We start from the raw sequence: 16753 nt of genomic DNA on the forward strand, positions 1-16753 counted from the left end.
TTTGAATTATATTATATCATTCTTGACAGTTTGCATTCATGTGTCGCGATTCACATGTTGTCAAGAATGAGGTATTTTAAATCCATTAATCTCTTCGTTGGAGTTATCTTGTGTCATATTTCACCTAAAGCCTTCCCTAAGGAATGTTGTTATTGTGGTGTTTAACAATGATCCAAGTTATCTCTCTATCATCTTGGTGGAAGAAATTTTTCATCTCGTCGGTGTTATCAATTATATTATTTGTTTCTGTAGTGGCAAAATTTCACCTCAATTTTGAGAAGTATTCCATAAGCCCACTATAAGCTTATTCGTTTCATTGTTGGTTTTTTCAACAACTCCGTTTTAACCTTCTTGGAAGGGTGCTTTCCAAGTTCTTTTGTGGCAAAAGTCGTCATTTCCTTCTCCGTTCTCTTATTCCGAGGATCTATCTTCTATTCTTTCTTCCGGACGCATTGTGATGTTGCTCTTTTCACATATCATCTCGAATTATGAGGATCATGTTCTTTTCGTGCTTATCAATTAACCGGAGTGTTGTGTCATGTTTTCAAGTTCTTTTCATCTTATCAAGTCTTGCATCTCTTTTCAACTGGAGTGCTGTCCGAATTTGATCGTCCTTGTTCCTTGTTTATCTCATTTCAACCAGAGTGGTTTCAATTCTATCTTGTCCATTAAACTCTTGATTCATGCCTTTGCAACCTTCAAGTCCTCGTAATGTTCCTTGTTCCTCTTTTCTAACGGATTGTTTGCAATCTCGTTCTTCTCAGTTGTGCTCTTTCTTTTAAATTGCTCAACCTCCCAAGGTTCATGGTTTCACTCATTGGTCGAAGAAGCAACTTAGTTTTACCTCTTCTCTTCCTCTTCCGTTTATCTCCGGTGCCATCCTAGATCTCGGGACGAGATCCTCTTGTAGTGGTGGAGTGTTGTAACGCCCCGAGACTGACGCTCCAGATGCCTTCCTTGTATTCCGAGATTCGTCATGTGATTTGTTTTGTTAGTTGCATTCATCCTTGCATCATGTGCATTGCATCATGTCATCATGCAACCCCTTTTTAAAACTCACCTAAATAAATTGCATAGATCGATGATCTATTTAAATCGAGGGATATTCACATGGTGAATTATCTTTAAAACATATTCGAAGTCTCCTATTATTATTAGGGAGCTATAATAAATATTTCATTATTTGGAATTGATCATAACACACTTGCAAATAAATCCCAATGCCTTTGTTATCTCAATTCTTGGTCTCCAACTCTGCCCATAAGTTCTTTTGTCACTTTCCGGAGCTCCACCAAAAATCTCAACATTTTTGGACACTTCAAAAACCTAGTCCTAGTTCAAACCCATTTGAATTTCAAATGAGTTTGAATTTAATTCCTGCAATCATGTCCATGCCATTTTTCTTTGACCAAGCGCATTTTGTGAGTCCGGGAAAATTAATCGCATGCCCAAATTCTTCCTCTAACCTTCTCTTCTCTCTTTTCCTTTCTTCCAGTTCTCTGTTAATGAAAAGAGTAGAGAGGGAGAGAAGAAACCCAGCAGCCTTGCAGCCCAGCAACCAGGCCCAACCCTAGCGCCTATCTAACCCTAGCCCCGATCCCCTCCTCTCGATCCCCTGGTCTCTCCCTCCTTCCCCCGCTCGCACCACCAGAGAGGAGCGAGAGCCTCTTGCTCGGTCCCGTAACGCCGCCACCTCACGCCCTCGATCTCCTCTCCCTCGCGTCGCCCTCCATCGTCAAGCGCCGCCCCTGTATGGATCCGTCAGGCCCTGCCATGGCCACGCCTCCCTGCTGCCGAGGCCCCGCCACCAAGTCCTGCCTGCGTCGTTCTGTCGAGCGCCGGGACAAACGGGAGCAGCTCCTCCTCGCCTCGTCCACGTCGACGAGAGCCGTGCCTTGGACCTCTGTACCCTCACCGGAGCGAGCTCGTCCCCGCCGCGCCAAGCCCCTCTCCATCGACCGCGACCAGTGCTGCCCCTCCACGCCGTCTTCCGCGCCTGGCCTCTCCCTCGCCTCGCTAGTGCCCGTCTCCGGCCACCACGAGCACCACCAGCAGCAGCTTCATGACGTCCCCACTGCCAAGTCCCTCATCACCTCTCTCTGCTACACCTTGTGCGACCTCCTGCCTCGTTCCCACGCCGCTCGTCGCCAAAAGCCAGCAGGAGGAGCCCGGCCCCACGACATCCTCTGCTGCACCTCCACCGGCCGGCGACCTCACCTGAACCTCGCCGGCAAGCAGCCCGCTAGGACAGGCCAGTCCCGCTCGGAACAAGCCTCCTCCACTCGCCAAGTACCACAACCATCGCGTTTTGTTTCATCACCGTCAAGGCCGAGTGGACGCCAAGTACCAGGACATCAACTTCCTCGCCGGACCCGAACATCTACGAAATGTGTACCACTACTTCCACTACCGTCGCCTCGAAGATGTTGGATTCGTCAAGTGACACTTCGAAAAGAACGTGTACAACTACTATCACTACCGTCGCCATGTGAACAACTACTTCCCATGACAACCCGTGAACGACTATTTCCTCTACATCGTACCGAACCCGAACCGCTCCGAAAATGCACGCTTCAAAGGTATAACCCCGAGACGATCACCCGTGGACCGAATGCATGTGTTGTATGATATGCTTGTGTTTGCACCGTGATCGAGTTGTCGCTTGCGATGCCCCTCTTTTGCCATGCCACCGTCATGTGGGACACCGGGTGTCCGGGATCACTCCCCATCTCTTGCGTGTTCCACACATCCGCACACTTCTCGTTTGCATCGGTATCTCACTCAAGTTATCGGTACCGGAATGTTGCCGTGGCACCATTTTCATTTCGCCGCCGTGGCACCCTTTTTGTTCCGCCATGGTGACCAAATACTTCATAACATACTCATGTCAACATTTTCATAAAATTGCATATAACTTGCATATGTCATCCGCATCATGATAATAACATTTAAAACGTTTAAAATTGTTGTTTGCTTTAAATTTCTAAACGACATGAGGTTTTTCCGGAATTGTTGTTTTTGTTTCCGGCCTCATTTAAACTTGCCTAAATATGTAGTTTAATTATGCTTCACTCCTTGCCATGTTTAATAACATTTAATATTGTTGTACCTAAACGAGAGAGAACTAAATAATTGATGTGGTGTTCCGTAAATATGCAACTCGTTGCATATTGAGCTCCACCTAAATTGTAGTGTTGTTTGCTTCATATTGCCATGTCATGCCTCATTAAATCGGACATGCATCATACTTGATTGTGCATCATGCCATGTTTATGTGATGGTTGTTTACTATGTCGTTTGCTTCTTTCCGGTCGCGCTTCTCCTTGATAGTTCCGGTTACGTTGCGATTGTGAGGATCTGTTCGTCTACATCCATTTGTCTTCTTCATGGACTCGTTCCTCTTCCTTGCGGGATCTTAGGCAAGATGACCATTACCCTCGATATCACTTCTATCTTTGCTTGCTAGTTGCTTCGTTCTATCGCTATGCCGCGTTACCTATCACTTGTTTACCATGCCTCCCATATTGCCATGTCAGCCTCTATCCTTTCGCCCTTCCTAGCAAACCATTGCTTGGCTATGTTACCGCTTTGCTCAGCCCCTCTTATAGCATTGTTAGTTGCAGGTGAAGTTGAAGATTGCTCCATGATGGACAGGATTATGTTGGGATATCACAATATCTCTTATTTAATTAATGCATCTATATACTTGGTAAAGGGTGGAAGGCTCGGCCTTATGCCTGGTGTTTTGTTCCACTCTTGCCGCCCTAGTTTCCGTCATACCGGTGTTATGTTCCTTGATTTTGTGTTCCTTACGCGGTTGGGTGATTTATGGGACCCCCTTGACAGTTTGCTTTGAATAAAACTCCTCCAGCAAGGCCCAACCTTGGTTTTAACATTTGCCACCTAAGCCTTTTTCCCTTGGGTTCTGCAGACTCAAGGGTCATCTTTATTTACCCCCCGGGCCAGTGCTCGTCGTGAGTGTTGGTCCAACCTGTCAGCCGCCGGTGGCCACCAGGGGCAACTCTGGGCTGGCCTACCGGAAGTTTGGACAATCCGGTGTGCCCTGAGAACGAGATATGTGTAGCTCCTATCGGGATTTGTCGGCACATTCGGGCGGCTTTGCTGGTCTTGTTTTACCATTGTCGAAATGTCTTGTAAACCGGGATTCCGAGACTGATCGGATCTTCATGGGAGAAGGAATATCCATCGTTGACCGTGAGAGCTTGTGATCGGCTAAGTTGGGACACCCCTGCAGGGTATTATCTTTCGAAAGCCGTGCCCACGGTTATGTGGCAGATGAGAATTTGTTAATATCTGGCTGTAGAGAACTTGACACTTGACTTAATTAAAACGCATCAACCGCATGTGTAGCCGTGAAGTCCGAGAAGTGAACACGGTCTTTGTGTTATGATTGTGCGTAAGTAGTTTCAGGATCACTTCTTGATCATTGCTAGTTTCACGACCGTTCCTTTGCTTCTCTTCTCGCTCTTATTTGCGTATGTTAGCCACCATATCTTGCTTAGTCGCTGCTGCAACCTCACCACTTTACCCCTTCCTTTCCCATTAAGCTTAAATAGTCTTGATCTCGCGGGTTTTGAGATTGCTGAGTCCTCGTGACTCACCAGATACTATCACCACAGTTGCAGGTGCCGACGATACTAGTGCAGATGATGCAACCGAGCTTAGATGGGAGCTCAACGAAGATCTTAGTTGTTGCTATGTTTTGTTTCTTGATGATCAGTAGTGGAGACCAGTTGGGACGACGTGGATCTAGCAGTTGGGTTATCTTCTTTTCTTTTGGCTTCGTCCGTAGTCAGACTATGTGTGTACTCTGAATGATGTATGAATTATATGTTCATTGTGTGAAGTGGCGATTGTAAGCCAACTCTTTATCCCATTCTTGTTCATTACATGGGATTGTGTGAAGATGACCCTTCTTACGACAAAACAACCATGCGGTTATGCCTCTAAGTCGTGCTTCGACACGTGGGAGATATAGCCGCATCGTGGGTGTTACACTTCAGCTTGCGATATTGCGGGGCGAAGCCGGCCCAAAGTTTTGACAAGTTCAGGGACTCGGGTGAGGCTACCCGTGGCCCATTACTCCGACAGTAGTCCCCGAAGCCGATGAGGCATTGTGGTCGAGGGGTCGCGAAGTCTCAACGGCTTCCCCCCTCACTGAGCTCCAGGAGAATGTTCGATACGCCTTGCGGTGTGCCGACTGCTAGAGTTGGCTTTGACAAGGCGGGACCGTCGGCCAATTTTGAACACCAAGGCGGGAAAAGGGTGGCTTGCCTGCTAAGCTTCCCAGGCCCACCGCCCGCCACAAGCACGCCATGTGGTGCACGTCAGCCCGGCCAGCCTGCCACCCCACGCTCTTGATGGGACGTGACAGGGGGCCGGGCCCGCCACTACCAGGCCTCGGCACGCGGGCGGATCCGCTGCGGCCGGGGCGGGCGGTTGCGATTCCCACGAGCGTTTAAGGCGCAGTAACTCCACATAGTAACCGGGGGGTCATGGGGTCGTGGGCATAGTTAATCCCACGATTCCACGCCCCGCCCCCTCGGCTTCGTAGCCCGAGGGCTATAAGTAGGGGGAGGAAGGGGAGCGGCGGAGCACGCGCGCCCTCCTCCCCACACTCTCTTCCTCCTCTCGCTCCCTCTGCCACTGCAGCATCCGCTGCTTTAGTGCTCGCCATGGTGCTTCCGCATCTTCGCCGCCGTCGTGCTCCTCCTCCCCTCGTAGCTCCACCCGAGGCCATGGCGCGCGAGAAGGGCGGCGACTGGGACGGCTCGACGGTGATTGAAGACCACATCACCTTCCTTCGGGACACGCGTCGGATGCCCAATGCGGCGTTCATCAAGGCGCGGGTGCCGCCGACGGAGGAGATTTCGCCGGTGCCGAAGGGGAATGAGCGGGTCGTCTTCCGCTTGCATTTCCTCCGCGGCTTCGGCCTCCCGGCGAGCGGCTTCCTCCGCTTGTTCATGGACTTCAACCACCTCCAGCCGCATCATCCGACGCCCAACACCATGACCCCGCTCTCCGCCTTTGTCATGTTGTGCGAGGGCTACCTCGACATCCTCCCCACACTCGAGCTGTGGGGGGTGTTCTTCTCCGGCAAGCTGGGCACCTCCGCCAAGGACACGGCGGCCGAGTGCAGCGGATTCGTCGCCGTGCGCCGGCCGGGGAAGAGGAATGCCTTCCCCGTCATCAAGCTGTCACAGTCGGTAAAACTGTGGCAGCAGTCTTATTTCTATGTTGAGAACGTCGACCCGGTTGTCGACTTCATCAACCTGCCGGCCTACGAGGTTGCCCCCCCCGTCGGGCTTCGGCCCAACCAGGGCTACAAGCCGAAGCCGGTGTCGGTGGACGCGGCAGCCGCCATCGGCCGACTCCGGGTGCTCCAGGAGTCGGAGGGCCTCGTGGCCTTCGACCTCCTCATCGCCTTCGTCGAGCGCCGGGTCCACCCGCTTCAGGGCCGCCCTCATCTGATCTGTCGGATGAGCGGGCACCGCGACCCGAGCAGGTTGTGCACGAGGGAGATGCCGACTGCTGAGGTCGCGAGGATGGTGAACGAGATCTCCGACCTCAAGGTGTCGGAGGGAGACTGGCAGTTCGGGAAGCGACCGTATTCCCGTGACGACCCGCCGCCTGCCGTAAGTACCTCGATTTCCTCTTTTAGTTCTGTCTTTTAGTCTTGTTCTTGGTGTGACGCAACTCTTTTTCTGGAGCGCAGATTTATATGTCTGCGGCGACGGCCGCCATTGTGGGGCCGGGTGGTGACTACCCGCCGGACCGGGTAGTGAGCGATGTGGACGACTGATGTCTACTACATAACCTTCTTCTTGTAGACGTTGTTGGGCCTGCAAGTGCACATGTTTTTAGGACCGTAGCAAATTTCCCTCAAGTGGATGACCTAAGGTTTATCAATCCGTGGGAGGCGTAGGATGAAGATGGTCTCTCTCAAACAACCCTGCAACCAAATAACATAGAGTCTCTTGTGTCCCCAACACACCCAATACAATGGTAAATTGTATAGGTGCACTAGTTCGGCGAAGAGATGGTGATACAAGTGCAATATGGATGGTAGATATAGGTTTTTGTAATCTGAAATAATAAAAACAGCAAGCTAACTAATGATAAAAGTGAGCGTAAACGGTATTGTAATGGTAGGAAACAAGGCAAAGGGTTCATACTTTCACTAGTGCAAGTTCTCTCAACAATAATAACATAGATAGATCATATAACAATCCCTCAACATGCAACAAAGAGTCACTCCAAAGCCACTAATAGCGGAGAACAAACATAGAGATTATGGTAGGGTACGAAACCACCTCAAAGTTATCCTTTTTGTTCGATCTATTCAAGAGTTCGTAGTAAAATAACATAGAGCTATTCTTTACGCTCGATCCATCATAGAGTTCATACTAGAATAACACCTTAAGACACAAATCAACCAAAACCCTAATGTCACCTAGATACTCCATTGTCACCTCAAGTATCCGTGGGCATGATTATACGATATGCATCACACAATCTCAGATTCGTCCAACCAACATAAAAGTACTTCAAAGAGTGCCCTAAAGTTTCTACCGAAGAGTCAAGAAAAGTGAGCCAGGCGCTATGCATAGGTTCATGGGCGGAACCCGCAAGTTGGTCACCAAAACATTCATCAAGTGGCACGTGATATCCCATTGTCACCACAGATAAACACGGGAAGACATACATCAAGTGTTCTCAAATCAACGACTCAATCCGATAAGATAACTTCAAGAGGGAAACTCAATTCATCACAAGAGAGTAGAGGGGGAGAAACATCATAAGATCCAACTATAATAGCAAAGCTCGCGATACATCAAGATCGTGCCATAGAGAGAACACGAGAGAGAGGGAGAGAGAGAGATCAAACACATAGCTACTGGTACATACCCTCAGCCCCGAGGGTGAACTACTCCCTCCTCGTCATGGAGAGCGCCGGGATGATGAAGATGGCCACCGGTGATGGGTTCCCCCTCCGACAGGGTGCCGGAACGGGCTCCCGAGAGGTTTTTGGTGGCTACAGAGGCTTGCGGCGGCGGAACTCCCGATCTATCTTGATATTTGATGGTTTTAGGGTAGGTAGGCTTATATAGGCGAAAGAAGTCGGTCGGGGGAGCCTCGAGGGGCCCACGAGACAGGGGGCGCGCCCTACAGGGGGGGGCCCTCCTATCTCATGGCTGCCTTAAGGATCTTCTGACGTGAACTCCAAGTCTCTAGGATCATATTCTTCCAAAAAATCACGGTGCCGAAGGTTTCATTCCATTTGGACTCCTTTTGATATTCCTTTTCTTCGAAATACTGAAACAGGCAATAAAACAACAATATGGGCTGGGCCTCCGGTCAATAGGTTAGTCCCAAAAGTAATATAGAAGTGTATAATAAAACCCATAATCATTCAAAACAGATAATAAGATAGCATGAATGCTTCATAAATTATAGATACGTTGGAGACGTATCAGCATGTCCAAGCTTAATTCCTACTCGTCCTCGAGTAGGTAACTGATAAAAGAAAGAATTTATGAAGTGTGAATGCTAGAAGGTGCACAAGTTTGATCGACGATAATTTCAATCACCTTTTCTACCATGATAATAAGTCATAATAGTAGTTCATCTCATAAAATTTCTCACGATAAAGTAACAAGCAATTCATATGTCAAAGCATAGACCATAAACTTTCTTGAAAACTAACAAACTTCATTCTCAGTCATCAAACAATTGCAATTCATCTTATTTTTAGGAATAACAAACTCCACATACTCAACTATCATATAGTCTTCTACAATTGCTAACACTCACGCAATACTAATGGTTATGGAGTTTCAATTGGACACTGAGAAAGATAGGGGCTTATAATATTGCCTCCCAACGTATTCAGCTTTGGGTGATATCAACAATAATAGTTCATGCTAACTTACATCCAATTGGATATATATATTAGGATCACCCCAACACAAAGTGCTTGCCAAAGGATAAAATGAAAAAGGGAAAGGTGAAGATCACCTTGACTCTTGCATAAAAGTAAAAGATATAGAGTAAAAGATAGGCCCTTCGCAGAGGGAAGCAGAGGTTGTCATGCGCTTTTATGGTTGGATGCACAAAATCTTAACGCGAATGAACGTCACTTTATATTGCCACTTGTATATGGACCTTTATTATGCAGTTCGTCGCTTTTATTGCTTCCATAACAAGAGATTGTATAGAGCTATTTTCTTCACACCAAAAGATCATACATATTTAGAGAGCAATTTTTATTGCTTGCACCGATGACAACTTACTTGAAGGATCTTACTCAATCCATAGGTAGGTATGGTGGACTCTCATGGCAAAACTGGGTTTAAGGATATTTGGAAGAACAAGTGGTATCTCTACTTGGTGCAAGGAATTTTGGCTAGCATGAGGGGGAAAGGCAAGATCAACATGTTTGAATGATCCATGGCAATATACTTTAACTGAGATGTCGGAAAACATAACCCATTACGTTGTATTCCTTGTCCAACATCAACTCTTTAGCATGTCATAATTAATGAGTGCTCCCAATTATAAAAGATGTCTAGGATAGTGTATTTATATGTGAAATCTCTCTTCCTTCAATATTCTTTCATGAATTCTTCAAATGACCAATACAATGCTCGCTAACCTTCAATAAATTTACAACCTCTACTTCTTAGATGTGAAGTCATCACTCCCCATGGGATAAGCAAATGAGGCATATATAATTTCAGATTTATGACATTCAACTCATTAAACCATTTACTCATAGGATAAAAGTGAAGCACACGAGTAAATGACAAACTACTCCAAAAAGATATAAGTGAAGATCAATGAGTAGCTAAATAATTATGTAACTATGTGAAGACTCTCTCTCATTAAAGAATTTAAGATCTTGGTATTGTATTCAAACAGCAAGCAAAACAAAATAAAATGACATTGCAAGGATAGCACAACTCATGTGAAGAAGCAAAAACTTAGGCTCAACCGATACTAACCGATAGTTGTTGAAGAAGAAAGGTGGGATGCCTACCGGGGCATCCCCAAGCTTAGATGCTTGAGACTTATTGAAATATTATCTTGGAGAGCCTTCGGCATCCCCAAGCTTGAACTTTTGTGTCTCCTTAATTCCTCTCATATCATGGTTTCTCTTTTTTATCAAAAGCTTCATCCACAACAAACTCAACAAGAACTCGTGAGATAGGTTAGTATAAACCAATGCAAAACCTTATCATTTTATACTGTAACAAATCACTAAAATTGTTATTCAACATTGCATACTAAATGTCTCTTCATATTTAATACTCCTATCCTCAAATATAATCATTAAACAAGCAAACATATGCAAACAATGCAACCATAACAGCAGTCTGCCAAAACAGTATAGTCTGTAAAGAATGCAAGGGTATCAATACTTACCTAACTCCAAAAATTATGAAATAAAATTCCCACTGTAGTAAATTTATCAGAGCTCATTATGCAAAAAGTTTCAACATTATACCCTTCTCTGAATTTTCTAGGGAATTTTTGCAACAGCGGTAAACTTCCTGTTTTCAAACAGCAACATGTATACTAGCAAAATAAGCATGGCAAAGGCTATCCTTGACTTTTTTATTGAAACTAAAGATGCAAAACATTATTCTAAATAACATAAAGCAAATACTTACTAACAAGATAAAATGGCGCTCCAAGCAAAACACATATCATGTGGTGAATAAAATATAGCTCCAAGTAAAGTTACCGATGAACGAAGACGAAAGACGGGATGCCTTCCGGGGCATCCCCAAGCTTAGGATTTTGGTTGTCCTTGAATATTACCTTGGGGTTCATTGGGCATCTCCAAGCTTAGGCTCTTTCCACTCCTTATTCCATAGTCCATCGAATCCTTACCCAAAATTTGAAAACTCCACAACACAAAACTCAACAGAAAACTCGTAAGCTCCGTTAGTATAAGAAAATAAAATCACCACTTAGGTACTGTAATGAACTCATTCTAATTCATATTGGTGTAATATCTACTGTACTCCAACTTATATATGGTTCATACCACTTAATACTAGCCATATATGCATCAAAATAAGCAAACAACACATAGAAAACAGAATCCGTGAAGAACAGAACAGTCTGTAGTAATCTGTATCAAACGTATACTTCTGGAACTACAACAATTCTATCAAATTAGTAAGTCCTAAGAAATTCGTGTATCAATCCAGAGCAAAACGAATCATATCAGAATCATGTTTATGTGAATTAACAAAACTAATTTACTGGGTGCAAAAGTTTCTGATTCTCAGCAGGATCAACACAACTATCACCGTAAGCTATCCTATAGGTCTTACTTGGCACTTTATTGAAACAAAAGCTATAAAACATGATTACCACAGTAGCATAATCATGTGAACACACAAAAATAGTAAGGATAAGTATTGGGTTTTCTCCCAACAAGCGCTTTTCTTTAATGCGTTTTTAGCTAGGCATGATGATGACAATTATGCTCACATAAAAGATAAGAATTGAAACATAACGGGAGCATCATGAAGCATATGACTAGCACATTTAAGCCTAACCCTCTTCCTATGCATAGTTATTTTGTGAGTAAACAACTTATGGGAACAATAATCAACTAGCATAGGAAGGCAAAACAAGCATAGCTTCAAGATTTTCAACACATAGGGACGAAACTTAATATTTTTGCAATTCCTACAAGCATATGTTCCTCCCTCATAATAATTTTCAGTAGCATCATGAATTAATTGAACAATATAACCAGCACCTAAAGCATTCATTTCATGATCTACAAGCATAGAAAATTTACTACTCCCCACAAAAGCAAAATTCTTCTCATCAATAGTAGTGGGAGCAAACTCAACAAAATAATTATCATGTGAGACATAATCCAATTGAAAACTAAAATCATGATGACAAGTTTCATGGTTATCATTATTCCTAATAGCATACAATTCATCACAATAATCATCATAGATAGCAACTTTGTTCTCATAATCAATTGGAACCTCTTCCGAAATAGTGGAATCATCACTAAATAAAGTTGACACTCTTCCAAATCCACTTTCATGTTCATCACAATAAGATTCAACATCCTACAAAATAGTGGGATCACTACTTCCTAAAGTTGACACTCTTCCAAACCCACTTTCATCAATATAATCATCATAAATAGGAGGCATGCTTTCATCATAATAAATTTTCTCATCAAAACTTGGGGGACAAAAAATATCATCTTCATCAAACATAGCATCCCCAAGCTTGTGGCTTTGCATATCATTAGGATCATGGATATTCAAGGAATTCATACTAACAACATTGCAATCATGCTCATCATTCAAAGATTTAGTATCAAACATTCTAATGCATTCTTCTTCTAGCACTTGAGCATAATTTTCCTTTCGATCATACTCACGAAAGATATTAAAAAGACGAAGAGTATGAGACAAGCTTAACTCCATTTTTTTTGTAGTTTTCTTTTATAAACTAAACTAGTGATAAAAGAAGAAACAAAAAGATTCGATTGCAAGATCTAAAGATATACCTTCAAGCACTCACCTCCCGGCAATGGAGCCAGAAAAGAGCTTGATGTGTACTACACAACCTTCTTCTTGTAGACGTTGTTGGGCCTGCAAGTGCACAGGTTTGTAGGAAAGTAGAAAATTTCCCTCAAGTGGATGACCTAAGGTTTATCAATCCGTGGGAGGCATAGGATGAAGATGGTCTCTCTCAAACAACCCTGCAACCAAATAACAAAGAGTCTCTTGTGTCCCCAACACACCCAATACAATGGTAAATTGTATAGGTGCACTAGTTCGGCGAAGAGATGGTGATACAAGTGCAATATGGATGGTAGATATAGGTTTTTGTAATCTGAAATAATAAAACCAGCAAGGTAACTAATGATAAAAGTGAGTCTAAACGGTATTGTAATGGTAGGAAACAAGGCAAAGGGTTCACACTTTCACTAGTTCAAGTTCTCTCAACAATAATAACATAGATAGATCATTTAACAATCCCTCAACATGCAACAAAGAGTCACTCCAAAGCCACTAATAGTGGAGAACAAATGTAGAGATTATGGTAGGGTACGAAACCACCTCAAAGTTATCCTTTTTGATCGATCTATTCAAGACTTCGTAGTAAAATAACATAGAGCTATTCTTTCCGCTCGATCCATCATAGAGTTCATACTAGAATAACACCATAAGACACAAATAAACCAATACCCTAATGTCACCTAGATACTCCATTGTCACCGCAAGTATCCGTGGGCATGATTATACAATATGCATCACACAATCTCAGATTCATCCAACCAACATAAAAGTACTTCAAAGAGTGCCCCAAAGTTTCTACCGGAGAGTCAAGAAAACGTGTGCCAACCCCTATGCATAGGTTCATGGGCAGAACCCGCAAGTTGGTCACCAAAACATACATCAAGTGGCACATGATATCCCATTGGCACCACAGATAAACACGACAAGACATACATCGAGTGTTCTCAAATCAAAGACTCAATCCGATAAGATAACTTCAAGAGGGAAACTCAATTCATCACAAGAGAGTAGAGGGGGAGAAACATCATACGATCCAACTATAATAGCAAAGCTCGCGATACATTAAGATCGTGCCATAGAGAGAACATGAGAGAGAGAGAGAGAGAGAGAGATCAAACACATAGCTACTGGTACATACCCTCAGCCCCGAGGGTGAACTACTCACTCCTCATCATGGAGAGCGCCGGGATGATGAAGATGGCTACCGGTGATGGGTTCCCCCTCCGGCAGGGTGCCGAAACGGGCTCCCAAGAGGTTTTTGGTGGCTACAGAGGCTTGCGGCGGTGGAACTCCCGATCTATCTTGATATTCAATGGTTTCAGGTTACGTAGGCTTATATAGGCGAAAGAAGTCGGTCGGGGGAGCCTCGAGGGGCCCACGAGACAGGGGGGCGCCCTACAGGGGGGTGCCGTCCTATCTCGTGGCTGCCTCAAGGATCTTCTGACGTGAACTCCATGTCTCCAGGATCATATTCTTCCAAAAAAATCACGCTGGCAAAGGTTTCATTCCGTTTGGACTCCGATTGATATTCCTTTCTTTCGAAATACTGAAACAGGCAATAAAACATCAATATGGGCTGGGCCTCCGGTTATAGGTTAGTCCCAAAAGTAATATAAAAGTGTATAATAAAGCCCATAATCATTCAAAACAGATAATAAGATAACATTAATGCTTCATAAATTATAGATACTTTGGAGACGTATCAACGACCCCAACTTGGGGGCGGCCACCTTGGAGGACGACACAGCAGGCGGCGGCGACGGAGCAGGCGGCTCCGAGGAGTGCGGCGGCGTGGAGACCTGGCCCGATGACGACGACGACGAAGACGAGCTGCGCCCCTCCCGGAGCACAGCCAACACCGGCGAGGCCCCTCTACCGGGCCGCCCGCCCGAGGCGGCAAGCCAGGCGGAAACAAGGTGCCGCCCTGTTCGGTAGCGCGCCGAAGAAGCCCAAGAACCCGGCCGTGGCGACCTGGTGGAAAGAAGCCGGAGCCAAGGTGGCCAAGTTCCAGAGGCAGCCGAAGGTGCCGCCCTTGGTGTCAGCGTAGTACCCTTCTTACGCTTCTACCTCTTTGCCGATTTGGCCTAAAAACTTTTTGGTCTTGCCTTCTTATCTCAGGGCCCAGCTTAGCCTCGAGAAGTCGGCCGCCGCCTCAGTGATCAGGTCGGCGGAGACTTGCACCACCAACCGTTGAATCGACCCGGTGCCGAGTTCCAAGAGGCGCAGGAGCGGAATGTGCGGGAGGTGCGCGAGGAGCAGGAGGCCGACCGCCTGGCGAAGGCGGAGGTGGACAAGGCCGCAGCATCTGTGGCGAGGAAGCGGCTTGCAGAGGCCACACGCCGCCAGGAGCCGCTGCTCGTGACTCCTCTGAACTCCACGCCACCTCCGCTGGAGTTTGTGGCAACGACTGGGGAGCCGGCGACGAGCAGCCGATCATGGAGAGGGAGGGCGGCGACGTGGCCATGCCAGACGTCATCGTGCCGCCGCCACCACCAACCGGCAGAACGCAGGACGAGCCGCCAGCCACTCCGCTGGTGGCACCAGCCGGGGACATGGTGGTGACGGACCTGACTCCTGAGGTCCGCACACCCGCGCGCCGTCGTCTTGCGAAGGCGGCCTCGGCACCGCGGCCGCTGGAGGCCGGTGCCGCAAGCTCGCCGGTCCCCGACACCGAAGCGACCAGCGCTGCTCCCGCTGGCTAGGTACGCAGAGGCGGGTCGGGCGCCCTGAACCAGGCGGCCCTTGACATCCAGGCCAAACTCCGGGCTGAGGCTAAAGCCCTCAAGCGATGCAACAAGGCCTTCCTGGATTCGCGGGCAGCCATCCGTGTAAGCTTCTTACTTCTCTTTTTTTGATCTTCTTGCTTTCTCCGTGGGGGCGCGCCAGCGCACCCACTGGGTGTAGTCCCCAAGTTTCGGGCCGGCTGCTAAGCAGGCGGTCTGGAACTTTAACTTGCAGGCGTCGGATGCTAACTTTATCTGATATCCCTTTTGCAGGACTACCACAATCTTCACGCGACCACCTTCAACTCTGGAGTCCGGGAGCTGGAGGAGCAGACCGCCAACTTGTCCGAGAGCCGGAGTAAGTTTCGATTTCCTTTCTTCGCGGGGGCGCGCTGGCGCACCCGCGGGCTGTAGTTCCTGAGATTCGGGCCGACCGCTGAGTAGTCGGGCCGGATCTCCATGGCAACTGCATCCCTTCTTTGTTGTTTGACTAACATTCTTTCTTCTTCCCTTTTTATAGAGGCCAACACCGCCTTGCAGCAGTAGCTGGGCGAAGCCAACACCGCCCTGCGCGGTAAGGAGGCAGAGTGCCGCAAGCTGGCCGAGGAGCGTGACCGGCTGGTCACTCAACTCGCGGAGCAGACGGAGGTTCTCAAGACGGCTCAGAGGGAGGCGAAGGCAAAGGAGACCAGCCTCCTCGCTGAGTTTGAGATCGAGCGCTCCGCCTGGGCCGACAAGGAGGCATAGATGACTGCCTGCTTCAGTAGCATCAAAGACTTGGTCGATGGTAAGCTTCGTTTTATTTTCTTTCTTGTTTTTGAGCTACCAGCCCTTTATCTAGGTCGACTGCTAGTTTCTGACTTTTGGCATTCCTTGCCTTCTGTCCAAGCAGACTTCTTCCCGGGCTACTCCGTCGCCGTGAACCAGATCATCGAGGCCCAGCGCGAGGAGCAAAGGGCGGAAGGCGTGCAGATTGCCGCTGACGCCCCCAGGCCCTCAACGAGCAGCTCCTCAGCATCCAGGCCCGCCTTCGTCGTGCCCATCAGATGCTACACTGCCTTCAGCGCGTTCGGGCCCAGGCGATCTCCGCCCTCTGGCCAGGCGTCCAGGCTCCGCGCACCCCCAGTCGGACTGCCGACTGGTTGGAGGTGGCGGCCGGCCGCCTGGAGGCTTGGAAGGGCTCTGCAGCCCGGGCAGGAGCGCGCCGAGCCCTGGAGTTTGTCAATGCGTGGTACCCTGGGCTAGATCTAGCCCAGTTGACCATGTTTCAGCTGGAGGCGCAGGAGGAGCTGGTGGCGGTGGAAGCCGAGCTTATCAGCAGGGCGGCGACGATCGCCGACTACACCGACACCAGCGTGTTCATCCCGGAGGTGGTCGAAGAAGGCGCCGAAGCGCCGCTAGAGTGGCTCAGGCTGAACCCGGCGGACAGCGAGGATT

The sequence above is a fragment of the Triticum dicoccoides genome, chromosome 5B (assembly GCF_002162155.2).
Source record: "Triticum dicoccoides isolate Atlit2015 ecotype Zavitan chromosome 5B, WEW_v2.0, whole genome shotgun sequence".
Taxonomy (NCBI): Eukaryota; Viridiplantae; Streptophyta; class Magnoliopsida; order Poales; family Poaceae; genus Triticum; species Triticum dicoccoides.